The sequence below is a fragment of the Cherax quadricarinatus genome, chromosome 63 (assembly GCF_038502225.1).
Source record: "Cherax quadricarinatus isolate ZL_2023a chromosome 63, ASM3850222v1, whole genome shotgun sequence".
Taxonomy (NCBI): Eukaryota; Metazoa; Arthropoda; class Malacostraca; order Decapoda; family Parastacidae; genus Cherax; species Cherax quadricarinatus.
In genome coordinates, this window is record NC_091354.1 from 18,239,583 (window position 1) to 18,265,907 (window position 26,325).

Below are 26,325 nucleotides of genomic sequence, written 5' to 3' on the forward strand. Positions count from 1 at the left end.
AACTGTACCATGGTCAAGGTCAGTGTTACTGTTGTAATTATACCATGGTGAAGGTCATTTACTGTTGTAACTGTACCATGGTGAAGGTCAGAGTTACTGTTGTAACTGTACCATGGTGATGGTCCGTGTTACTGTTGTAACTGTACCATGGTGAAGGTCAGTTACTGTTGTAACTGTACCATGGTGAAGGTCAGTTACTGTTGTAACTGTACCATGGTGAAGGTCAGTGTTACTGTTGTAACTGTACCATGGTGAAGGTCAGTTACTGTTGTAATTATACCATGGTGAAGGTCATTTACTGTTGTAACTGTACCATGGTGATCAGTGTTACTGTTGTTACTGTACCATGGTGAAAGTCAGTTACTGTTGTAACTGTACCATGGTGATGGTCCGTGTTACTGTTGTAACTGTACCATGGTGAAGGTCAGTTACTGTTGTAACTGTACCATGGTGAAGGTCAGTGTTACTGTTGTAACTGTACCATGGTGAAGGTCAGTTACTGTTGTAACTGTATCATGGTCAAGGTCAGTTACTGTTGTAACTGTACCATGGTGAAAGTCAGTTACTGTTGTAACTGTACCATGGTGAAGGTCAATTACTGTTGTAACTGTACCATAGTCAAGATCAGTTACTGTTGTAACTGTACCATGGTGAAGGTCAGTTACTGTTGTAACTGTACCATGGCGAAGGTCAGTTACTGTTGTAACTGTACCATGGTGAAGGTCAATTACTGTTGTAACTACCATGGTGAAGGTCAGTTACTGTTGTAACTGTGTCATGGTCAAGGTCAGTTACTGTTGTAACTGTTCCATGGTTAAGGTCAGTTACTGTTGCAACTGTACCATGATGAAGGCCAGTATTACTGTTGTAACTGTACCATGATGAAGGCCAGTATTACTGTTGTAACTGTACCATGGTGAAGGTCAATGTTACTGTTGTAACTACCATGTTGAAGGTCAGTGTTACTGTTGTAACTGTACCATAGTCAAGGTCAGTTACTGTTGTAACTGTACCATGGTGAAGGTCCGTGTTACTGTTGTAACTGTACCATGGCGAAGGTCAGTTACTGTTGTAACTGTACCATGGTGAAGGTCAGTTACTGTTGTAACTGTACCATGGTGAAGGTCAGTGTTACTGTTGTAACTGTACCATGGTGAAGGTCAGTGTTACTGTTGTAACTGTACCATGGTGAAGGTCAGTGTTACTGTTGTAACTGTACCATGGTGAAGGTCAGTTACTGTTGTAGCTGTACCATGGTGAAGGTCAGTTACTGTTGGAACTGTACCATGGTCAAGGTCAGTTACTGTTGCAACTGTACCATGGTGAAGGTCAGTGTTACTGTTGTAACTGTACCATTGTGAAGGTTAGTTACTGTTGCAACCGTACCATGGTGAAGGTCAGTTACTGTTGTAACTGTACCGTGGTGAAGGTCAGTTACTGTTGTAACTGTACCATGGTAAAAGTCAGTTACTGTTGTAACTGTACCATGGTGAAGGTCAGTTACTGTTATAACTGTACCATGGTGAAGGTCAGTTACTGTTGTAACTGTACCATGGTGAAGGTCAGTTACTGTTATAACTGTACCATGGTGAAGGTCAGTTACTGTTGTAACTGTACCATGGTGAAGGTCAGTTACTGTTATAACTGTACCATGGTGAAGGTCAGTTACTGTTGTAACTGTACCATGGTGAAGGTCAGTTACTTTTGTATCTGTACCATAGTGAAGGTCAGTTACTGTTGTAACTGTACCATGGTGAAGGTCAGTTACTGTTATAACTGTACCATGGTGAAGGTCAGTTACTGTTGTAACTGTACCATAGTGAAGGTCAGTTACTGTTGTAACTGTACCATGGTGAAGGTCAGTTACTGTTGTAACTGTACCATGGTGAAGGTCAGTTACTGTTGTAACTGTACCATGGTGAAGGTCAGTTACTGTTGTAACTGTACCATGGTGAAGGTCAGTTACTGTTATAACTGTACCATGGTGAAGGTCAGTTACTGTTATAACTGTACCATGGTGAAGGTCAGTTACTGTTGTAACTGTACCATAGTGAAGGTCAGTTACTGTTGTAACTGTACCATGGTGAAGGTCAGTTACTGTTATAACTGTACCATGGTGAAGGTCAGTTACTGTTATAACTGTACCATGGAGAAGGTCAGTTACTGTTGTAACTATACCATGGTGAAGGTCAGTTACTGTTATAACTGTACCATGGTGAAGGTCAGTTACTGTTGTAACTGTACCATGGTGAAGGTCAGTTACTGTTGTAACTGTACCATAGTGAAGGTCAGTTACTGTTGTAACTGTACCATGGTGAAGGTCAGTTACTGTTATAACTGTACCATGGTGAAGGTCAGTTACTGTTATAACTGTACCATGGTGAAGGTCAGTTACTGTTGTAACTATACCATGGTGAAGGTCAGTTACTGTTATAACTGTACCATGGTGAAGGTCAGTTACTGTTGTAACTGTACCATGGTGAAGGTCAGTTACTGTTGTAACTGTACCATAGTGAAGGTCAGTTACTGTTGTAACTGTACCATGGTGAAGGTCAGTTACTGTTATAACTGTACCATGGCGAAGGTCAGTTACTGTTGTAACTGTACCATGGTGAAGGTCAGTTACTGTTGTAACTGTACCATAGTGAAGGTCAGTTACTGTTGTAACTGTACCATGGTGAAGGTCAGTTACTGTTATAACTGTACCATGGTGAAGGTCAGTTACTGTTGTAACAGTACCATGGTGAAGGTCAGTTACTGTTGTAACAGTACCATGGCGAAGGTCAGTTACTGTTGTAACAGTACCATGGTGAAGGTCAGTTACTGTTGTAACAGTACCATAGTGAAGGTCAGTTACTGTTGTAACTGTACCATGGTGAAGGTCAGTTACTGTTATAACTGTACCATGGTGAAGGTCAGTTACTGTTGTAACAGTACCGTGGTGAAGGTCAGTTACTGTTGTAACAGTACCGTGGTGAAGGTCAGTTACTGTTGTAACAGTACCATGGTGAAGGTCAGTTACTGTTGTAACAGTACCGTGGTCAAGGTCAGTTACTGTTGTAACAGTACCGTGGTGAAGGTCAGTTACTGTTGTAACTGTACCATGGTGAAGGTCAGTTACTGTTGTAACAGTACCATGGTGAAGGTCAGTTACTGTTGTAACAGTACCATGGTGAAGGTCAGTTACTGTTGTAACAGTACCATGGTGAAGGTCAGTTACTGTTGTAACAGTACCATGGTGAAGGTCAGTTACTGTTGTAACAGTACCATGGTGAAGGTCAGTTACTGTTATAACTGTACCATGGTGAAGGTCAGTTACTGTTGTAACTGTACCATGGTGAAGGTCAGTTACTGTTATAACTGTACCATGGTGAAGGTCAGTTACTGTTGTAACAGTACCGTGGTCAAGGTCAGTGTATCCTGCTGGTCACTGTTCTTCAATAACATGTTATATGTTATATGAGATGTGACAAGAACAACTCACTGTATTACCCGGTATATTTAATGTGAGTTTTATTGACATTTAAATTTTAAGACAAATTTTAAAATATAAATGAAACCTATTCTTACATTTTTATTTATATTCTTGATGTGGCTAGAGTCACTGTTCTTGTGAAGAACACCCATGACCTCATATTCCTACACGATTAAGACAGGTTGTACTGTGATCAGTATTAATGATGGTAAACAAATTGACGACGTTTCACTAATACAGTGGATAGGTTAGGTTAGGTAAGATTTGTCAGGAAACAGGACAAGTGTTTCCTGACGCGGGTCTTAGTCATAAGATGACCCACAACTGGAGCTTTTGGTCATTTGACCGAGGCTTTCCTTTGTCTTACCGGTTCACCTTTTTAAAAATAAAAATTATGGTTATGATTGTAACAAACAAAGTGGACTTATCAGATCAGATGATTAAAACAGAGAGAGAGAGAGAGAGAGAGAGAGAGAGAGAGAGAGAGAGAGAGAGAGAGAGAGAGAGAGAGAGAGGACACTTCGTTGAGGAATGGAGTGTGGCAGGTTGGTATAGTCATGTCTTGATCGAAGATATAGCAAAATAGTTTTAATTTAGTGAAATTGTGAACGGCCGCAGTGTACTGCTACCTTGTTATAGAACAAAGTAGATAGATACTAGTTACATAATAGGAACATAGACTACATGTTTACCTGTTATATTCCATCACATAGAATAAGATTCATACATCATGTTAAGAATCACAGCTGGGAGACTTCAGACGGGCGATAACGGTATTGCCTAACATTCCATTCTGGGTTTAGTAGCTACAGCAGCTTCTAAGGTTTCATTTCAGCAGAACCGGAATTACTATTACATGAGAATTACCGTCTCTCAGGAGGGTAATAACCAGGGAAGGGAAGGGAATGATTGATTATTCTATCTGTGTAAAGATAATTGGATTAACGAGCATGTGTACCTAGTAAAGTGTTCATTGTGTGTATGTGTTTGCCTGGTAGTGAAGGATAGAGGTGAGGGAAGGCCGCCTGTGCCGTCATCACGGCGATGATTCACTATCTTAGGAAGGGAATTATTGTCCTCTCAGATGTTTACTGGTGACCCTTGTGAGATACATACGAGTCATTTCCTCTCGTGTCTCGGTTCTCACGCAGTTAAACTTGCCCTTGTCGACAAGGACTAAATTGTAAAGCCTCAAGTGTCCAGTTACGAGGCACTCTCTCCGATTAGGTGTGGGTCCGGGGTGCCATCCTTTAACACATTCCTACACAACAAGTGATACTCGTGCAAATTTCAGTGTTTCCTGGGGCTGCTTAACCACCGTCCAGCCAGACGTATTGCCGCCGTTTTTATATTTTCCTTGTTCAGAGGTTAAATATATTTTTATAAATTTATGTAACGTAAACCAAAAGAAAGAAAAAAATAATGATAATGGCACCATTTCAACTCTGTGGCGTTACTTTACATAGTCTTGACACAGTGTTTATGTAAATATTAAATTTATAAGGGAAAACAGCACGAGAAAGTTAGTGAGCCAACACAGTGCCACACATTAGCTTGATAAACACATTATATAATGAACATTAGTGTGCATGATCAAATACCTGGAGTTTACCTGGAGAGAGTTCCGGGGGTCAACGCCCCCGCGGCCTGGTCTGTGACCAGGCCTCCTGGTGGATCAGAGCCTGATCAACCAGGCTGTTACTGTTGGCTGCACGCAAACCAACGTACGAGCCACAGCCCGGCTGGTCAGGAACCGACTTTAGGTGCTTGTCCAGTGCCAGCTTGAAGACTGCCAGGGGTCTGTTGGTAATCCCCCTTATGTATGCTGGGAGGCAGTTGAACAGTCTCGGGCCCCTGACACTTATTGTATGGTCTCTTAACGTGCTAGTGACACCCCTGCTTTTCATTGGGGGGATGTTGCATCGTCTGCCAAGTCTTTTGCTTTCGTAATGAGTGATTTTCGTGTGCAAGTTCGGTACTAGTCCCTCTAGGATTTTCCAGGTGTATATAATCATGTATCTCTCCCGCCTGCGTTCCAGGGAGTACAGGATTAGGAACCTCAAGTGCTCCCAGTAATTGAGGTGTTTTATCTCCGTTATGCGCGCCGTGAAGGTTCTCTGTACATTTTCTAGGTCAGCAATTTCACCTGCCTTGAAAGGTGCTGTTAGTGTGCAGCAATATTCCAGCCTAGATAGAACAAGTGACCTGAAGAGTGTCATCATGGGCTTGGCATCCCTAGTTTTGAAGGTTCTCATTATCCATCCTGTCATTTTTCTAGCAGATGCGATTGATACAATGTTATGGTCCTTGAAGGTGAGATCCTCCGACATGATCACTCCCAGGTCTTTGACGTTGGTGTTTCGCTCTATTTTGTGGCCTGAATTTGTTTTGTACTCTGATGAAGATTTAATTTCCTCGTGTTTGCCATATCTGAGTAATTGAAATTTCTCATCGTTAAACTTCATATTGTTTTCTGCAGCCCACTGAAAGATTTGGTTGATGTCCGCCTGGAGCCTTGCAGTGTCTGCAATGGAAGACACTGTTATGCAGATTCGGGTATCATCTGCAAAGGAAGACACGGTGCTGTGGCTGACATCCTTGTCTATGTCAGATATGAGGGTGAGGAACAAGATGGGAGCAAGTACTGTGCCTTGTGCAACAGAGCTTTTCACCGTAGCTGCCTCGGACTTTACTCTGTTGACTACTACTCTCTGTGTTCTGTTAGTGAGGAAATTATATATCCATCGACCGACTTTTCCCGTTATTCCTTTAGCACGCATTTTGTGCGCTATTACGCCATGGTCACACTTGCCGAAGGCTTTTGCAAAGTCTGTATATATTACATCTGCATTCTTTTTGTCTTCTAGTGCATCTAGGACCTTGTCGTAGTGATCCAATAGTTGAGACAGACAGGAGCGACCTGTTCTAAACCCATGTTGCCCTAGGTTGTGTAATTGATGGGTTTCTAGATGGGTGGTGATCTTGCTTCTTAGGACCCTTTCGAAGATTTTTATGATATGGGATGTTAGTGCTATCGGTCTGTAGTTCTTTGCTGTTGCTTTACTGCCCCCTTTGTGGAATGGGGCTATGTCTGTTGTTTTTAGTAACTGTGGGACGACCCCCGTGTCCATACTCCCTCTCCCTAGGATGGTAAAAGCTCGTGATAGGAGCTTCTTGCAGTTCTTGATGAACACGGAGTTCCATGAGTCTGGCCCTGGGGCAGAGTGCATGGGCATGTCATTTATCGCCTGTTCGAAGTCATTTGGCGTCAGGATAACATCAGATAGGCTTGTGTTAACCAAATTCTGTGGCTCTCGTAAAAAATTCATTTTGATCTTCGACTCTCAGTCTGGTTAGCGGCTTGCTAAAAACCGAGTCATATTGGGAATTGAGTAGCTCACTCATTTCCTTGCTGTCATCTGTGTAGGACCCATCTTGTTTAAGTAGGGGCCCAATACTGGACGTTGTTCTCGACTTTGATTTGGCATAGGAGAAGAAATGCTTTGGGTTTCTTTCGATTTCATTTATGGCTTTTAGTTCTTCCCGCGATTCCTGACTCTTATAAGATTCCTTTAGCTTAAGTTCGATGCTTGCTATTTCTCTGACCAGTGTCTCCCTACGCCTTTCAGATGTATTGACCTCTTTTAGCCGCTCTGTTATTCTTTTCCGTCGCCTGTAAAGGGAGCGTCTGTCCCTTTCTATTTTACATCTACTCCTCCTTTTTCTTAGAGGAATAAGCCTTGTGCATACATCGAGCGCCACCGAGTTAATCTGTTCTAGGCATAAGTTGGGGTTTGTGTTGCTTAGTATATCTTCCCAGCTTATATCAGTTAGGATTTGGTTTACTTGGTCCCACTTTATGTTTTTGTTATTGAAGTTGAATTTGGTGAACGCTCCCTCGTGACTAATCTCATTATGTCGGTCTGGGGCTCCGCGCATACATGTCTGAACCTCAATATACTAAGGTTAAGGTATAAAGTAAGGAATACCTTTGATATACCTGTGATGAGTTTCGTGAGTTTTCCTACTCTCGCACCTCTACCTTGGGCCAGGCTTGTCTGGTGCCAGCCTGGCCAACCAACCTGTTGCTACTGGCTGTCCGCTTGCCCACATATCCCTTACAGCCTGGTTGATCCAGCACTTGGCGGAGATACTTGTCCAGTTTCCTCTTAAGACTTAAACATTTGTCCCAGGAGTGTTTCTGATATCTACTGGTAAGATGTTACAAAGTCTGGGACCACGAATGTTTATACCATGTTATCTTGTGTCCACGGTGCCACTGATTTTTACTTCACATTTTCTCCCAGATCTCTCATTCTAGTATATTATGTTAGTGTACAGATTTAGGACCTGGCTTAGCAAAAGAATAGCAAATGTGTATCTCTCCCTCCCTCAGTATCTCTTCCACCCTGACTCGCTCAGTATCTCTCCCTCCCTCAGTATCTCTTCCTTACGCCCTCAGTATGTCTTCCTCCCTCACTCCCTCAGCATCTCTCCCTCCCTCACTCCCTCAGTATCTCTCCCTCCCTCAGTATCTCTCCCTCAATCACCTTACATCCCTCCCACCTACCTTTCCGTCTCCCGCCTCAACGCCTCTCCCTTCCCTCCTCTCATTCCCTTTCTCTTCTCCCCTCCTGAGTAACTCTCATCAGTTTTTTCCCTGCCTGCCACATTTTCCCCCACTCTAACCCCCGTAACTTGAAATTTGTGCTTCTTTTTTTGTTAATGGTACACATAACTCGGTGGGTAATGAGCCGCCATTTGTAGCTCGATGTGAGGGGAAGGAAACGAGGAAGAAAGGGAAATGAGGGAAGGAAATTGAGTAAATGAAGTAGGAAAACATAGATAAAACGCCGAGAGGATACCCGAAGGATGTTTTCGGGGGGATGGGGGGGAAGAGGATCAACGCCTCCGCGGACCGGTCCCAGACCAGACCTACTGGTGAATGATGGTCACATCAGCCAGGCTATTACTGCTGTCCGCACGCAGTTCAGCGTAGGAACCACAACCCGGCAGACCAGCAACTAAAGTTGAGGAACTTACCTAGTTACCTTGTGAAGACATGGAGGGAGGAGGAGGAGGAATTGAGAGAGCAACCATGAGACAGCTGTTACACCACATGACGGGCAGTTGTCTGTACTTGTAATCAAGCTCTTCCCTTATTAAGATCGGTCCATCAGCTATCATTTATTTACTCTTCAAGGAGGGCGAGGTGCCTTGGTGCTGGTGAAGGGCTCTTGATACAAGGGACTGCAGCTACCCCTCCTCTTTTTCGAATCAGACGTGATCACCTCCTCATTTTTTTGTGCATCGTATAACCCCTTTAGTTTAGCTGTTCCTCACGAAGGTAATAATAATAATAATACTTGATTTGTATTTGCATTTGTTACAACATACGAAGCTTAAACAACACCTGAAGGAAGCTTCTGAGGTGTCAAATCTCCCGCGGCCCCGCCCCTGAACAGACCTTGAAGGATTCCTGTAGGACGTTTCCGGGGGTCAGTGCCTGGTCCCAGACCAGGACTTCTGGAGGATCAAGATCTGAGCAACCAGGCTGTTGCTGCTGGCCGCAAGTTAAATGAACAGATGAAAGCTGACTTACACGTAGCTTCGGTTAAACTATGTTCCCTATACACACGGTCTTCGGTAGTCCAAGAAGTACATATTTACAAGTATCGGTATTATTAAGCTATTGTTTGGGAGAGAGTTTGATAAAAGCTAAGATTGGATTGAAGGTACTAACGTGTACAGTAATTTATAAGACCAATTAGCATAACCCCTGTTATAGGTTGGTGGTCCAGGGGATTATTGTCCCCACAGCCTGGTCTCTGACCGAGCCTTACAAATTAGAAAAGAAGTATTACAGAATCAAGAATTATTAAGAACCAAATAACCTGTGTGTGTGTATAATGAAAGCAAGTAGAAGTTTGTGAGATTTACTTGCCAACTGACGTGCTCGTGAAGAGAGAGAAAGCGACAAAGATTGGTGAAGAAAGACTGGACGAGGAGAGGAAGTTTTTGAGAGGTAAGAAGGTACACCAGTGGGAAATCCACTATCACCACCCGAGCAGCCCTCGCCTCGCTTACCAAGAGAGAGAGAGAGAGAGAGAGAGAGAGAGAGAGAGAGAGAGAGAGAGAGAGAGAGAGAGAGAGAGAGAGAAATAGTTTCTGTGAAATTCGCACTCACCGACATTTTCATTGACGCTATGTTACTAATATAACCAACACTATCTGTATTACCAAAGCACACACAGACACACACACACACGCACACAGAAACGAGTATGCACAGATGAGGAGGGAGGCCCAGTGACAGTACGAAAACGACATAGCATCGAAAATCAAGTTTGACCCGAAACTGCTGTATAGCCACATTAGGAGGAAGACAACAAAGACCAGGTGATCAAGCTGAGGAAAGAAGGTGGGGAACTCACCAGTAACGATCAAGAGGTATGTGAGGAGCTTAACACGAGATTTAAGGAAGTATTTACAGTGGAGACAGGAAGGCCTCTGGGAAGACAGAACAGAGGGAGACACCAACAAGTGTTGGATGACATACACTCAGCTGAGGAGAAGGCGAAGAAGCTGCTAAGGGACCTTGATACCTTAAAGGCAGTGGGACTGGACATCTCCCCGTGGGTCCTTAGAGAGGGAGCAGAAATGCTGTGTGTGCCACTAACCACAATCTTCAACACATCCCTTGAAACAGGGCAACTACCTGAGGTATGGAAGACAGCAAATGTAGTTCCCATTTTTAAAAAAGGAGACAGAAAAAAGGCACTATAGACCAGTGTCACTGACGTGTATCGTATGCAAAGTCATGGAGAAGATTATCGGGAGGAGAGTGGTGGAGCACCTGGAACGGAACAAGAGTATAAACGCAAACCAACACGGATTCATGGAAGGAAAATCCTGTGTCACAAACCTCTGGAGTTTTGTGATAAAGTAACAGAAGTAAGACCCGAGAGAGAGGGGTGGGTTGATTGCATCTTCTTGGACTGCAAGAAGGCCTTCGACACAGTTCCTCACAAGAGATTAGTGCAGAAGCTAGAGGATCAGGCGCGTATAACAGGAAGGGCGCTGCAATGGATCAGAGAATACCTGACAGGGAGGCAACAACAAGTCATGGTATGTGATGAGATATCACAGTGGGCACCTGTGACGGGCGGAGTCCGACAGGGGTTGGTCCTAGGACCAGTGCTATTTTTATTATACGTGAATGACATGATGGAAGGGATAGACTCAGAAGTGTCCCTGTTCGCAGATGATGTGAAATTAATGGAGAAAATTAAATCAGATGAGGATCAGGCAGGACTTCAAAGAGACCTGGACAGGCTGGACACGTGGTCCGGCAACTGGCTTCTCGAATTTAACCCCGCCAAATGAAAAGTCATGAAGATCGGGGAAGGGCAAAGAAGACCGCGGACAGAGTATAGGCTAGGTGGACAAAGACTGCAAACCTCACTCAAGGAGAAAGATCTTGGGGTGAGTATAACACCGACACGTCTCCGGAAGCACACATCAACAAGATAGCTGCTGCAGCATATGGGCGCCTGGCAAAATTGAGAATAGCGTTCCGACACCTTATACCTTTGATATACCTTTGAAGAATTTCGAGAGTATATCTACTCTGAGCCCGGCCATGGGCCAGGCTCGTCTGGTGCTTGCCTGGTCAACCAGGCTGTTGCTGCTGGAGGCCCGCTGCCCCACATATCCATCACAGCCTGGTTGATCTGGTACCTGGTGAAGATACTTGTCTAGTTTCCTCTTGAAGGCTTCAACACTTGTTCCAGCAGTATTTCTGATATCTTCTGGTAAGATGTTGAAAAGTCTGGGACCCCGGATGTTGATACAGTGTTCCCTTATTGTCCCCACCGCACCTCTGCTCCTCACTGGGTTTATTTTACACTTCTCCCATACCTCTCACTCCAGTATGTTGTTATGGCAGTGTGCAGATTTCGGACCAAGCCCTCGAGTACCTTCCAGGTATATATTATCATGTACCTATCTCTCCTCCGCTCCAGTGAGTACATGTTCAAGACTTGCAGGCGTTCCCAGTAGTTTAGGAATCGTTCAAGACACTATACACCGTGTACGTCAGGCCCAAACTGGAGTATGCAGCACCAGTTTGGAACTCACACTTGATCAGTCACGTCAAGAAATGAGAGAAAGTGCAAACTTTTGCGACAAGGTTAGTTCCAGAGCTAAGGGAAATGTCCTATGAAGAAAGGTTAAGGGAAATCGGCCCGACGACACTGGAGGATAGGAGGGTTAGGGGAGACTTGATAACGACATACAAAATACTGCGTTGAATAGACAAGGTGGACGGAGACAGGATGTTCCAGAGAGCGGACACAGAAACAAGGGGTCACACTTGGAAGTTGAAGACTCAGAGGAGTCAAAGGGATGTTAGGAAGTATTTGTTCAGTCATTTAGTCAGGAAGTGGAATAGTTTAGCAAGTGAGGTAGTGGAGGCAGGAACCATACATAGCTTTAAGACGAGGTATGATAAAGCTCATGGAGCAGGGAGAGAGAGGACCTAGTAGCGTTCAGTGAAGAGGCGGGGCCAGGAGCTGAGTCTCGAACCCTGGAACCACAATTAGGTGAGTACAGTTAGGTGAGTACACACACACACAATCGACGTCTATGGCACCACAGTACCATAGTTTAAGCGGGTGGTGGACACGAAGAGGCACCATAGCATGGACTATCTCTTATCATGTCCTTTACCACAACACAAGTGCCACTTCTCTTAGGGTGTGAGAGCCACAGAATTGTCTGGGAGGACACAGAAGTGTATGAGAGTGCCAAAGAAGCGTCCTGGAGGGTCATAGAAAGTCTGGAAGGGCCACAACTCCAGTGAAAATATTATTTCTTGACCCTTCGCCAGAAGAGAAGATCGAAGGGAAGAATTCTTTGCAGCTGTTGAAAACTTTAAGTGAAGTTTGAGACTGTGTTATTTTTGGTCTCTTGAAGTGGGTTTTCTGAGGTTGGTTCTTGAAATGGGTTCTCTGAGGTTGGTTCTTGAAATGGGTTCTCTGAGGTTGGTTCTTGAAATGGGTTCTCTGAAGTTCTTGAGGTGGATTCTTTGAGGTTGGTTCTTAAGTTGTATTTTCAGAGGTTGGCTCTTAGGGTGGACTCTTCTGAGTTTGTGTAAATGGAGCATTGTTATCAAAGGGTTTGTGTTTGTTACAGGTGTTGATACACTGCCGTGTTAGAGCTGGTCCACTTGCACGTCAGCCAGAGGTGAAATATAACCCTTAGATTGAATGAGAATGTACTCCAGAATGTGACTGTCCCTGCTTGTCGATATACTTGCTCTAGCTTGGTTGGTTAGCTTATGATGGTTTAAAGCCTATAATAATAATAATGAATAATAATAATAATAATAATAATAATAATAATAATAATATTTATTTCTACAAGTACATGTGCAGTCTATACAGCCTAGCTGACATCAGTAACATATTACTATATAGAAAGTCGCTTGTTATGCAGAGAATTTGGGGGAAATTAGGTTAATTTTGTCCCAGGATGCGACTCAAAAGAACCTACTAACACCCAAGTACCTATTTTACTGGTGGTTGAACATGGACAGCAGGTGTCCTAATGTTTCCACCCGTCAGGAGATCGACCCCCCGGACCTCAGTGTGCGAGCTGTGTGTGACTGCACGAGGGTCGTTAATGCAGCAGAGTGATCTGTTCACCACCAGACTACAATACTTTAATCCCTAAAATGGGGATTAAAGTAAAGTCTTATCATATATACGCTGAGAGAAATATACCTATCAGGGTATATATTCTTTGTTGCTTTAATAGTCCAAAACTGATTTTTCTTTATTAAAGTTAGGATTTAAAGAAATTTAATATTTTCAGTTACTGAATTAAACGTTATTGTCTTGGCTCACTGTTGCTTATAACTTGATACAATATAATATATTTAAAGTTTAATAGTTCCTTATAAAAAAATAAATTAAAGTGTGCCTATGTAATAACATTACCTTCAGGCGTATTTAAAGACACAGGCGTTCTTAATGTTGCGTGTCAGGCAACTTAGTGGTGGTGTGCCAGGCAACTTAGTGGTGGTGTGTCAGGCAACTTAGTGGTGGTGTGTCAGGCAACTTAGTGGTGGTGTGTCAGGCAACTTAGTGGTGGTGTGTCAGGCAACTTAGTGGTGGTGTGTCAGGCAACTTAGTGGTGGTGTGTCAGGCAACTTAGTGGTGGTGTGCCAGGCAACTTAGTGGTGGTGTGCCAGGCAACTTAGTGGTGGTGTGTCAGGTAACTTAGTGGTGGTGTGTCAGGCAACTTAGTGGTGGTGTGCCAGGCAACTTAGTGGTGTTGTGTCAGGCAACTTAGTGGTGGTGTGCCAGGCAACTTAGTGGTGGTGTGTCAGGCAACTTAGTGGTGGTGTGCCAGGCAACTTAGTGGTGGTGTGTCAGGCAACTTAGTGGTGGTGTGTCAGGCAACTTAGTGGTGGTGTGTCAGGCAACTTAGTGGTGGTGTGTCAGGCAACTTAGTGGTGATGTGCCAGGCAACTTAGTGGTGTCAGGCAACTTAGTGGTGGTGTGTCAGGCAACTTAGTGGTGGTGTGTCAGGCAACTTAGTGGTGGTGTGTCAGGCAACTTAGTGGTGGTGTGTCAGGCAACTTAGTGGTGGTGTGTCAGGCAACTTAGTGGTGGTGTGTCAGGCAACTTAGTGGTGGTGTGTCAGGCAACTTAGTGGTGGTGTGTCAGGCAACTTAGCGGTGGTGTGTCAGGCAACTTAGTGGTGTTGTGTCAGGCAAATTAGTGGTGTTGTGTCAGGCAACTTAGTGGTGGTGTGTCAGGCAACTTAGTGGTGGTGTGTCAGGCAACTTAATGGTGGTGTGTCAGGCAACTTAGTGATGGTGTGTCAGGTAACTTAGTAGTGGTGTGTCAGGCAACTTAGTGGTGTTGTGTCAGGCAACTTAGTGGTGTTGTATCAGACAACTTATTGGTGGTGTGTCAGGCAACTTAGTGGTGATGTGTCAGACAACTTAGTGGTGTTGTGTCAGGCAACTTAGTGGTGGTGTATCAGGCAACTTAGTGGTGGTGTGTCAAGCAACTTAGTGGTGGTGTGCCAGACAACATAGTGGTGGTGTGTCAGGTAACTTAGTGGTGTTGTGTCAGGTAACTTATTGGTGTGTCAGGCAACTTAGTGGTGTTGTGTCAATTAACTTAGTGGTGGTGTGTCAATTAACTTAGTGGTGGTGTGTCAGGCAACCTAGTGTTGTGTCAGGCAACTTAGTGGTGTTGTGTCAGGCAACTTAGTGGTGTTGTCAGGCAACTTAGTGGTGGTGTATTAGGCAACTTAGTGGTGGTGTGTCAAGCAACTTAGTGGTGGTGTATCAGGCAACTTAGGGGCGACGTGTTAGGTTTCCTAGTGATGGTGTGTCAGGTAACTTATTGGTGGTGTGTCAGGCAACTTAGTGGTAGTGATGTAAACCTAGGGATCGAGTGTCAAGCAGTTCCACGTAAAATAATGTAACACTACTGTCCAACACAGGATGGATAATGAGAGCCTTCAAAACTAGGGATGCCAAGCCCATGATGACACTCTTCAGGTCACTTGTTCTATCTAGGCTGGAATATTGCTGCACACTAACAGCACCTTTCAAGGCAGGTGAAATTGCTGACCTAGCAAATGTACAGAGAACCTTCACGGCGCACATAACGGAGATAAAACACCTCAATTACTGGGAGTGCTTGAGGTTCCTGAACCTGTATTCCCTGGAACGCAGGCGGGAGAGATGCGTGATTATATACACCTGGAAAATCCTAGAGGGACTAGTACCGAACTTGCACATGAAAATCACTCACTACGAAAGCAAAAGACTTGGCAGACGATGCAACATCCCCCCAATGAAAAGCAGGGGTGTCACTAGCACGTTAAGAGACCATACAATAAGTGTCAGGGGCCCGAGACTGTTCAACTGCCTCCCAGCATACATAAGGGGGATTACCAACAGACCCCTGGCAGTCTTCAAGCTGGCACTGGACAAGCACCTAAAGTCGGTTCCTGACCAGCCGGGCTGTGGCTCGTACGTTGGTTTGCGTGCAGCCAACAGTAAAAGCCTGGTTGATCAGGCTCTGATCCACCAGGAGGCCTGGTCACAGACCGGGCTGCGGGGGCGTTGACCCCCGGAACTCTCTCCAGGTAAACTCCAGGTAAACACTACTGTCCAACACTTCTGCCCAACACTACTGTCCAACACTACTGTCCAACACTACTGCCCAGCACTACTGACCAACACTACTGTCTACCGCTACTGACCAACACTACTGTCTACCGCTACTGACCAACTACTGTCTGTCGCTACTGACCAACACTACTGTCTACCGCTACTGACCAACTACTGTCTGTCTGTCGCTTCTGACCACTTCTGTCTAAAGCTACTTACCAACACTACTGTCTGTCACTACTGACCAACACTACTGTCTGTTGCTACTGACCAACACTACTGTCTGTCGCTACTGACCAACACTACTGTCTGTCGCTACTGACCAACACTACTGTCTGTCGCTACTGACCAACACCCCTGTTTGTCGCTACTGACCAACTGTCGTGGGGGTTCGGTAGGAGAATGATGGATAAGGTAAACTCACTTGTTGGATGGTAACGATATATATTGTCAGACTGTGGATGAGAGGTGGGAGCCCAGGCCTGCCTTGTTCTGTCTGCTTGGATGTCTATCCGTGGAGTGAGAACGAGGCAGCGCATCTCACTCACTCATGCTGTATCCCGTGACGTCATACAGTCACTCGGCCTAATAGGGATCTTCTGTATAAACACATGGATGGTACTATGATACTCAACTTATCTATACAACACATATAAGGGGATCAGCAACTATGCTGACAGCTCGGTCATGTTACGTATGTCCTCTCGACATACACTACTATGCTATAGGCTGAACAGGCAGGTGGTTCTGGGCTGATTCTATACGATAACAAAGACATATGTAACTTATAACTAATGGATGGTATCATAATGGATGTTAACATACTTAGTTTCAACGTAATGGGTGTTAACGTAATGAGTTTCATTGTATGCTGGCAGTCCAAGCCCCTCGCACACAAAACCTCCTTTACCCCCTCCCTCCAACCTTTCCTAGGCTGACCCCTACCCCGCCTTCCTTCCACTACAGACTGATACACTCTTGAAGTCACTCTGTTTTGCTCCATTCTCTCTACATGTCCGAACCACCTCAACAACCCTTCCTCAGCCCTCTGGACAACAGTTTTGGTAATCCCGCACCTCCTAACTTCCAAACTACGAATTCTCTGCATTATATTCACACCACACATTGCCCTCAGACATGACAACTCCAATGCCTCCAGCCTTCTCCTTGCTGCAACATTCATCACCCATGCTTCACACCCATATAAGAGCGTTGATAAAACTATACTCTCATACATTCCCCTCTTTGCCTCCAAGGACAAAGTTCTTTGTCTCCACAGACTCCTAAGTGCACCACTCACCCTTTTCCCCTCATCAATTCTATGATTCACCTCATCTTTCATAGACCCATCCGCTGACACGTCCACTCCCAAATATCTGAATACATTCACCTCCTCCATACTCTCTCCCTCCAATCTGATATCCAATCTTTCATCACCTAATCTTTTTGTTATCCTCATAACCTTACTCTTTCCTGTATTCACTTTTAATTTTCTTCTTTTGCACACCCTATCAAATTTATCCACCAATCTCTGCAACTTCTCTTCAGAATCTCCCAAGAGCACAGTGTCATCAGCAAAGAGCAACTGTGACAACTCCCACTTTGTGTGATTCTTTATCTTTTAACTCCACGCCTCTTGCCAAGACCCTCGCATTTACTTCTCTTACAACCCCATCTATAAATATATTTAACCACCGTGACATCACACATCCTTGTCTAAGGCCTACTTTTACTGGGAAATAATTTCCCTCTTTCCTACATACTCTAACTTGAGCCTCACTATCCTTGTAAAAACTCTTCACTGCTTTCAGTAACCTACCTCCTACACCATACACCTGCAACATCTGCCACATTGCCCCCCTATCCACCCTGTCATACGCCTTTTCCAAATCCATAAATGCCACAAAGACCTCTTTAGCCTTATCTATATATATGTGCAAGGTGAAATTAACAGCAAAGGCAATCTGGTGCACTCAGATCATTACTGTCAAATTCTCAGAATACGGAGGGAATGTGAACACAAGAAAAAATTTTTCTGAAAAACTGATCAGTTAATAACAAAACACACAGTTGACAATTTCCTTCATCTCGGCCATCAATTATACAGACTGTGTACGTTTAAACCCAATTCTGCAATGGTAAGGTTTATGTATACAGAATGGTTATCTCTGGGAGGATCGAATTCCTCTGCAATGGCTAACACATGCCTTGACTGAGGGAGATCTGAACGAGTATCTACAAAAGATACAGCTACATGGACGATCTGAGCGAGTATCTACAAAAGATACAGCTATATTCACTAGTGATGTGGAATTACTAACTCTTCTGCTAGGAGTGCTCAACTCGGCTTTTCGATACAGTAATTCTTGGCTCATTACAAAGTCACTGATTGGTGCTGGTGGCTACACAGTCAGAGTAAGATCTTCCTGGAGCAGGAATCGAATCACCAGAACACACGGGATCGGCTCTTACTGGAGGAATGAACAAACTCGGTGGAGTGGATGACTCTCCCCGGTTGAAAAAAATAATGCTATAACACACAATATGAGCATGGGAGAACGAATCTACTATCTCACTGCAAGCACGGAAAAATAAATGAACATGGTCAACAATACTGATATTCAATCTGAGTTGCACACAGTGACAAGAGGTATCAACTATAAAGAAACTACACTTACAAACGTTAACAACATGTGAAAGTTACTCGAGAAAGAACTTTTTACAATGCACGGATTACTGTCAACGAGGATGGGATCACCATCTGGAACACAAGGGACAACAACAACACTCAAGTGAGTACACTAGCCACAGGAACGTCTTTCTGCAACGGCTTGTGGCATCAGCAAGAGATGGCATAACTCGTTGCAAGTAAAGTTCTTCTCAAAGCGTCCCCTGGGAAGGAACGAGTACTTGAACAAGTCGTCATCGCAAGGATAGTAGTCTCAGCACCCAGGGTTGTCTGAGGTTCCTCTGAAACCCAAGGTAACTGTACACTATCCTGCGTGCACGATATTGTGGCTGGAGTCCAGACAGGAGTGACAGTATTGCTAGTGCCTGGCCGCTCGGCTACGTTAATGAGTAATGAACGAATCTATAGGAGCTTAATCTGAACTTCACATTTCGCAACACTTTAACAAATCTCAGATACAAGCTGTGAGAACAAACACATTGCTCAAGGGCTAGGTATTGTCTTTCAGTCAGTAAGGGAATATTGGTACTGTGGACTGATTCATATTGACTTTGACTGGCATGATACACTAAGTGAACATTCAAAAGTGACTGGGACATCTTCTCGGGGAACTTACTCAAGGACAAAAAGGCAAAAAAAGAGAGAATGACACAATAAGCTTAAATGGGAAGAAAATGCTTAACTATTCTGCATAAATAAATAAAAATTGACAGGTCACACAGTAAGCAAGGAAAACTCACACTCACAAAAGATAATACTTAACTGAATAAACAACACTTTGAAAATCAAGAGAACTTGTACTTTACTCAAATCTAATTTGCTCAACTTTACTTTAAAATTGAATGAATGGCACAGTGAGTTGTCTTTACTCTCAATGCAATAGGGAAATTCAACAATAAAATGATGAATCAATCAAAATTGTTAAAATGGACTCAATAAATCTTGTGCAAAATTAAGAAAAACTGGGAAGCAATTCACTAAAAATAAAATAAAATGGCACACAAAGAATAAAATATGCACAGAACAGAGCATATGAAATTGCACTGAAATAAACTGTAGCAATACTGCAAATAATTGCTAATCAAAAGTACTGCACAACACTACATAAAATTTCTGCAAGAAAATTTTTAATGGCAACACAATGCTTGCACAAGAATTATTGCAAAATGAGTCAATGTGCAATAATAACAAAAATTACGCACACAAGAAAATACAGTTTACAAGAAAAGAAAATATAGCAAGGAATGAAATGAGTGAACACTTTAACTCTTAATTGCAACTTAAGCAACACTTACTGAACAAACAAAGAATGATTTACTTTAAAACAGGAACTTAAAAAATTGCACTAAGAGTGAATTTGCTCAATGAAATATAAAAATAATAGATGCAAAAACACAGAACAAAAGGTTTGAACACTTACAGTGATGCAGAACACAACACATCAATATAAACACAATACTAGAATTTTCTTGCAATGAAACTTGATGTGTGAAAAGTTTGGAAAAAAATTTTCTTGCTTGCACAAAATAATGGCACTATTGTCTGTGGAGATAAGACAAATTAGACACTGGCTAAATGAAAAGAATTACCACAAAAATGTTCAACACACAGAAAAATAAAATAGCAGAAGAATGAAAACAAAAACAGGAATACACAAATGCTAGGATAAAAAATATAACAGGCAACACTGAGTTGTGATGCAGAACACAAGGTAATAAATTACTGAATTACTTCACTGGAATACTGAGAATACAAGGTGATTCTGAAGTGTAAACACAAGTTCTATACTGCTTATATGTTGCACACAGCAAGGAAAAAACACTAAGGTACTTACCTCAAGTATAAAAAAAGAAGCACAACACAACAGACATGAAATTATGCACGAAAATTAACACTGAATTAAGAAGAAAAAAAAATATTGCAAACAGTATATAATAAACACTGAGTCTAATCGAGAGTTACTGAATGTCACTAAGAAAAAAATCACTGGAACACAAAAAAAGAAACGTCTCAACACTCGCAAATGTCTCTATGAAAAATATTATCGCTGTAGTGGCGTTGTTGACTGAAGTGGGGTGGAGGATGGTGATGAAGGGTAGAGGAGACTGGTGGCTGACTGCATTCGCTGCTCCTCTGCACACGTGATAGTAGAATTGTGCTTAAATCGACGATGGACTCACACAAGAGGCTTTTAACGATGGCCCCACTGACGAAAGAACACACTCTAGCTCTTGACCCCCTATGTGGTCCTTAAAACATGGTGCTAGAACCCGTAATAAGAGTACAAAAACAGTGGTAGTGGTTTGGTGAGTGGGCTGAGGCCGCGGTGGCGAGACCGTGTGGTAACTGGGCCTATGGGATGAACGGCGTAAGCCTCACTGGGGACACCCTCACTGGCGCGAAAATATTATAAGCCGGGCTGGCTTAAAACAAACCCATGAAATACCACAACACCACGGGGATGAAAAAAACACTCAGAATGGCTAGAGCTTGAAGCACAAAGCAATGAAGACTGTACCCACATGGTTTGCTTGAGTACTGGGTTAAGACACTTGGGTTAGTCACCTGGGTTAGTTGCTGGCTTGCTTAGCTTAACCCTTCACACATAATGGCTCGACAACTTCTAACGATGAGCACAGCAGGGGTGGAAAGCTGGCTTGGCAGGCAAAGGCTGGATGATGTAAGGCTAGGCTGACTGACTCCCTTACCACAGACTGGCTGCTGGCTTATTTTGCAAGCTCTGGTCAACCCCTCGGGAGTGATGCAAATAAGCACATAAACACTAATAATGCAAATAAGCAGATAAACACTAATACAGAGACTGACCAGTGAATAATGTAGAGAGCTGGTAGACGCTTGGTCGGGTAGCTGGCTGGCTAGGTCGAGCGTTACCCTTCTCGACAGACCTAGCGTCAGAAGATGGCGACCGGCTCAGTAGAAATTCATCTCCAGAAATCGCTGTAATCGTCAGAATTACAGGCCCTCCGCTGTCACCAATTTGTCGTGGGAGTTCGGTAGGAGAATGATGGATAAGGTAAACTCACTTGTTGGATGGTAACGATATATATTGTCAGACTGTGGATGAGAGGTGGGAGCCCAGGCCTGCCTTGTTCTGTCTGCTTGGATGTCTATCCGTGGAGTGAGAACGAGGCAGTGCGTCTCACTCACTCATGCTGTATCCCATGACGTCATACAATCACTCAGCCTAATAGGGATCTTCTATATAAACACATGGATGGTACTATGATACTCAGCTAATCTATACAACACATATAAGGGGATCAGCAACTATGCTGACACAACACTACTGTCTGTCGCTACTGACCAACACTGTCTACCGTTACTGACCAACACTACTGTCTACCGCTACCGACCAGCGCTACTGTCGCTACTGACCAACACTACTGTCTGTCGCTACTGACCAACTACTGCCTGTCGCTACTGACCAACACTACTGTGTGTCACTACTGACCAGCACTACTGTCTGTCGCTACTGACCAACAGTACTGTCTACCGCTACTGACCAACACTACTGTGTGTCGCTACTGACCAACACTACTGTCTGTTGCTACTGACCAACACTATTGTCTACCGCTACTGACCAACACTACTGTCTGTTGCTACTGACCAACACTACTGTCTACTGCTACTGACCAACACTACTGTGTGTTGCTACTGACCAACACTACTGTCTGTTGCTACTGACCAACACTACTGCCTGTTGCTACTGACCAACACTACTGTCTACCGCTACCGACCAGCACTACTGTCTGTCGCTACTGACCAACACTACTGTCTGTCGCTACTGACCAACTACTGCCTGTCGCTACTGACCAACACTACTGTGTGTCGCTACTGACCAGCACTACTGTCTGTCGCTACTGACCAACACTACTATCTACTGCTACTGACCAACACTACTGTCTACTGCTACTGACCAACACTACAGTCTACCGCTACTGACCAACACTACTGTCTGTCGCTACTGACCAACACTGTCTACCGCTACTGACCAACACTACTGTGTGTCGCTACTGACCAACACTACTGTGTGTCGCTACTGACCAACACTACTGTGTGTCACTACTGACCAACACTACTGTGTGTCGCTACTGACCAACACTACTGTGTGTCGCTACTGACCAACACTACTGTGTGTCGCTACTGACCAACACTACTGTCTACTGCTACTGACCAACACTACAGTCTACCGCTACTGACCAACACTACTGTGTGTCGCTACTGACCAACACTACTGTGTGTCGCTACTGACCAACACTACTGTGTGTCGCTACTGACCAACACTACTGTGTGTCGCTACTGACCAACACTACTGTCTACCGCTACTGACCAACACTACTGTCTACCGCTGCTGACCAACACTACTGTGTGTCGCTACTGACCAACACTACTGTGTGTCACTACTGACCAACACTACTGTGTGTCGCTACTGACCAACACTACTGTCTACCACTACTGACCAACACTACTGTGTGTCGCTACTGACCAACACTACTGTCTACCGCTACTGACCAACACTACTGTGTGTCGCTACTGACCAACACTACTGTGTCGCTACTGAACAACACTACTGTCTACCGCTACTGACCAACACTACTGTGTGTTGCTACTGACCAACACTACTGTGTGTCGCTACTGACCAACACTACTGTGTGTCGCTACTGACCAACAGTACTGTCTACCGCTACTGACCAACACTACTGTCTGTTGCTACTGACCTACACTACTGTCTACCGCTACTGACCAACACTACTGTCTGTTGCTACTGACCAACACTACTGTCTACCGCTACTGACCAACACTACTGTGTGTCGCTACTGACCAACACTACTGTCTGTTGCTACTGACCAACACTACTGTCTGTTGCTACTGACCAACACTACTGTCTACCGCTACTGACCAACACTACTGTCTACCGCTACTGACCAACACTACTGTCTACCGCTACTGACCAACACTACTGTCTGTTGCTACTGACCAACACTACTGTCTACCGCTACTGACCAACACTACTGTGTGTCGCTACTGACCAACACTACTGTCTGTTGCTACTGACCAACACTACTGTCTACCGCTACTGACCAACACTACTGTCTGTTGCTACTGACCAACACTACTGTCTACCGCTACTGACCAACACTTACTGTCTACCGCTACTGACCAACACTACTGTCTACCGCTACTGACCAACACTACTGTCTACCGCTACTGACCAACACTACTGTCTGTTGCTACTGACCAACACTACTGTCTACCGCTACTGACCAACACTACTGTGTGTCGCTACTGACCAACACTACTGTCTGTTGCTACTGACCAACACTACTGTCTACCGCTACTGACCAACACTACTGTCTGTTGCTACTGACCAACACTACTGTCTACCGCTACTGACCAACACTACTGTCTGTTGCTACTGACCAACACTACTGTCTACCGCTACTGACCAACACTACTGTGTGTCGCTACTGACCAACACTACTGTCTGTTGCTACTGACCAACACTACTGTCTACCGCTACTGACCAACACTACTGTCTGTTGCTACTGACCAACACTACTGTCTACCGCTACTGACCAACACTTACTGTCTACCGCTACTGACCAACACTACTGTCTACCGCTACTGACCAACACTACTGTCTACCGCTACTGACCAACACTACTGTCTGTTGCTACTGACCAACACTACTGTCTACCGCTACTGACCAACACTACTGTGTGTCGCTACTGACCAACACTACTGTCTGTTGCTACTGACCAACACTACTGTCTACCGCTACTGACCAACACTACTGTCTGTTGCTACTGACCAACACTACTGTCTACCGCTACTGACCAACACTACTGTCTGTTGCTACTGACCAACACTACTGTCTGTTGTTACTGACCAACGGTACTGTCTACCGCTACTGACCAACACTACTGTCTACCGCTACTGACCAACACTACTGTCTGTTGCTACTGACCAACACTACTGTCTACCGCTACTGACCAACACTACTGTCTGTTGCTACTGACCAAGCCAGTAATTCAACAGATATAAAGTAAAATATTGGATAATATACAACCCAGTATTGTTTTGCATAATCCTTGACGAGCTGTAGATTATCCCAGTTATGTTGACTGTACTGTGTTGTTTGACTGTTATGTTGACTGTACTGTGTTGCTTGACTGTTATCTTGATTGTACAGTGTTGCTTGGCTGTTACTTTGTATCATACGTTGCTTGGCTGTTACGTTGACTGTACCATACGTTGCTTGGCTGTTACGCTGACTGTACCATACGTTGCTTGGCTGTTACGTTGACTGTACCACACGTTGCTTGGCTGTTACGTTGACTACCATACGTTGCTTGGCTGTTACGTTGACTGTACAACACGTTGCTTGGCTGTTACGTTGACTGTACCATACGTTGCTTGGCTGTTACGTTGGCTGTACTATACGGTGATTGTCTGTTACGTTGACTATACCATACGTTGCTTTGCTGTTACGTTGACTGTATCATACGTTGCTTGGCTGTTACGTTTACTATACCATACGTTGCTTAGCTGGTATGTTGACTATACCATACATTGCTTGGCTGTTACGTTGACTGTACCATACGTTGCTTGGCTGTTATGTTGACTGTACCATACGTTGCTTGGCTGTTATGTTGACTGTACCATACGTTGCTTGGCTGTTATATTGACTGTACCATACGTTGCTTGGCTGTTACTTTGTACCATACGTTGCTTGGCTGTTATGTTGACTGTACCGCACGTTGCTTGGCTGTTATGTTGACTGTACCATACGTTGCTTGGCTGTTACTTTGTACCATACGTTGCTTGGCTGTTACGTTGTACCACACGTTACTTGGCTGTTATGTTGACTGTACCATACGTTGCTTGGCTGTTACGTTGACTGTACCATACGCTGCTTGACTGTTATGTTGACTGTACCGCACGTTGCTTGGCTGTTATGTTGACTGTATCATACGTTGCTTGGCTGTTACGTTGACTGTACCATACGCTGCTTGTCTGTTACGTTGACTGTACCATACGTTGCTTGGCTGTTACTTTGTACCATACGTTGCTTGGCTGTTATGTTGACTGTACCATACGTTGCTTGGCTGTTACTTTGTACCATACTTTGTTTGGCTGTTATGTTGACTGTACCATACTTTGCTTGGCTGTTACTTTGTACCATACGTTGCTTGGCTGTTACGTCGACTGTACTACACGTTGCTTGGCTGTTATGTTGACTGTATCATGCGTTGCTTGGCTGACTTGACCGTCGTGTTCCTTCACTGTAATCTTGACTGACCTTCGTGTTCCTTCACTGTACAGTCAAAATGCACGAACCTAATGCAAAACTTCAAATTATGGGAGATCTTTTAAACCGTAGGGGTGGTACAATGTCTGGAGTATGAGAAGCAATGGTTGGATGCAATACTCTACCCGTGTTGGCCTCGCTATGTGCCCATCGTAGTCAGTGGTCCTCATAATGCTCAACTCTCGTGGCTGTGTCCAGTTCTTCGTTCAGTCTTGTGTTGATCTACTGATAATTAATGTTTATGCAGAAGTATTAAACCCGTAATGGTTATATAACACTTGAGGAATGGGAGGTAATTAGGTTTGATCCAAGAAGTGCGATAGTTACTCCAGTTTCCTGGAATATGATTTCTTTACTGACATCAAGACTTCTTTGAAAGGATTCATCATCATAGTAATAATAATAATTATTAATATGAGCAACCAGAACTGCTTCTTGAGTTACTCTTAATGTCTTGGTGTTATTCCATGTAGCAGGAAGCAAGTGGTTCGGAAATGTCACAAGTGTCCCAGGTCCTCGTTGGTATATTCCACTGTACAAAGTTTCCTAAACCAGGACTGTCTTGGTTGATTGTTGAGTTAATTGAGATTAAAGCCTATCAACTACACTAGGGTCATAAAGGCTGCGTG

General features: G+C 44.1%; 1 protein-coding gene across 6 annotated transcripts in view; it reads left to right on the plus strand.

Moving 5' to 3' along the window:
• Positions 1–26,325, plus strand: part of LOC128698195 (proton channel OtopLc) — a 1,090,877-nt gene that overhangs the window by 606,169 nt on the left and 458,383 nt on the right. The window lies entirely within an intron of this gene.